This window comes from Lygodium microphyllum, chromosome 1 (genome assembly GCF_053477565.2).
Source record: "Lygodium microphyllum isolate KBCC chromosome 1, Lygodium_microphyllum_v1.1.10, whole genome shotgun sequence".
Lineage (NCBI taxonomy): Eukaryota > Viridiplantae > Streptophyta > Polypodiopsida > Schizaeales > Lygodiaceae > Lygodium > Lygodium microphyllum.
This window is the reverse complement of record NC_141135.1, coordinates 131,696,223-131,698,561: the sequence shown is the minus strand read 5'-3', so window position 1 is coordinate 131,698,561 and position 2,339 is coordinate 131,696,223.

Genomic DNA, 2,339 nt, shown 5'->3' with positions numbered 1-2,339 from the left:
CTAGAGACACCTAATTCAAGTGTCATGTAGGAGTGTTATGATGTGCACATTGCAAAGAATCCAACATGTAATTGTCGAGATTTCATGGACCGTGCTGCAAAAGGAAAAGCGTATTTGGCATGCAAGCACCTATACTATCTGTACCTCTAAGTGTTTGGGATGGCTGCGAATGCCAACATGTTTAAACACCAACCCACACTCATTGAAGAAAACTTGCACATTGTATTTGGAAGCAGAATAACTTTTCCAACACCACCTATACGGTGACTAGCAATGCAATGCCACCACTACCTCTTAGCACAACCACATTTAATTTTGCTAAGAAAGTCACGATTATACAATCCAGTTGGACGACTTGTGTCAAATTTTTTACAAGCCTTTGGTGAGCTTGTCTCTCTTAATTTGATAAGCAAAAGCACTTTTTCCAATGTTAACACAATATAAATGTACATTTGGATTGCTTATATGAATTGTCTTGTATCACATTTGTTGGGGAGAGGGGGGAGGGGAGGGAGCTATCAATCCATTGCAAGTAAATTTCTAAAAACACCGACTACCTAAGAATTCATATTATGAGAGAGAGAGAGAGAGAGAGAGAGAGAGAGAGAGAGAGAGAGAGAGAGAGAGAGAGAGAGAGAGAGAGAGAGAGAGAGAGAGAGAGAGAGATGTATTTAGGATTTAAGAGAAGTGTTTGTTACAACACATGCGATAATCGGATGTGAGGCATTATTATACAATGTGGACTGATTGTGTGCATGATGAGAGAGAGAAAGTGTGTGTGAGAGAGGGAGATAAACACAAAGAGTGACTGGATGACTAAGATTTATATATGTGTATATGTATGTATGTATGTATATATAGGGGAAAGAGAGAGAGAGAGAGAGAGAGAGAGAGAGAGAGAGAGAGAGAGAGAGAGAGAGAGAGATGTGGAGTGAGAGGGAGAAATTGCATGTACAATCCTAAATTGAGAGAGAGTAAAGATATGGAGTAATTTGAGAGAGAGAGAGAGAGAGGGGGGAGAGAGAGAGAGGTGTGGGCCATGGTGTTCCATTCTTCCGAGGTGATTGCATGAATGAATTCACAGTACGTGCTAGAGAGAGAAATCGTTTATGTGAGATGGAGTGCTATTTGATCGAGTGTGCTAGAAAGAGAAAAAAGAGAATATACACGTAGAGAGAGAAACTGAGAATCAGAGAGGGAGAGAGCGAGGTACATAGAGTGAAGGTAGTGGTGGCAATTGTGGATGTGGTGGGGATAATATTAGTGGTGGTGGAGGTGGCAACAATGGTGGACGTAGCCGTGGTGGTGGTGGTGGCGGCAACGATGGTGGAGGAATTTGTGGTGGTGGTGGTGGTGGTGGTGGCAGTAGTGGAGGTGGAGGTGGAGGTCAAAAAAATCTTACTTACATGTACAACATACCCATTGACAATCAACATTATAAACAATCTATTCAACACTGTATTTGGACATGCTTCTTACATATGCACAAGAGCCCCTTGTACCATTCACTTCAAATCTGACATACTTAGGTGAAATCTTCAAAGCTCTTTCATATGATTTAGCCACTATCTTTTCAATGTTATTGTTTCTCACAAACCCACTTGCTTTCATAGCTAGTACATATCGATACTATCGAAGAGCTGAACTTGTCAAGTTATGAAGGAGCTAATCCACATGTCTACCAACCAATCTCTTTGAGCTACCTAAGAATTTGTACTTCAAGATGCCATGGTATGCCTCTATTGCACCATTAGTATCTTGACTAGAATGTGGTAGTGTACATGTTCCTTGTATCCACGTATCTAGCAAGACATAAATGATTTAAAAATCTCAATGTTATATATAGAAAATGAAACCTCACAATGCACTTGGAAATAGAGAAGTGGGAGTTCTTACCACTCTTGGGTTTCCAATATGTCTTGAAATATTGTAAGAATCTTGCCTCATCTACAAACTCTTGCTTAAAGATATCTATCACATCCCTTGCATCCTCCTTTACAGTTGTTTCACTTGCCTTGCATCCAACTTTCATATTCATAATATTACCTAGGGATCAGAAAATTGTAGCTCTCTTTGGCCATTTTGTGACCTTTTTGATGAGATGCTTTAACCAACAATGATGAACATGCCATAGGCACAACTAAATGGGCAAATTAAAGGCAGCCCTACACACAATACATTTGTCAAACATGTAAGAACTTTAGTCCATGAATATACTATTTTCCAAAATTATGTGATTCATGTCTTGTATACCTTAAAGCACCTATCTCTCTTTCAGCATCATCTACTAAGAAAGTAGTTGGCTCCATCGTCTTTCATGGTTCCAACACCAAATCGCC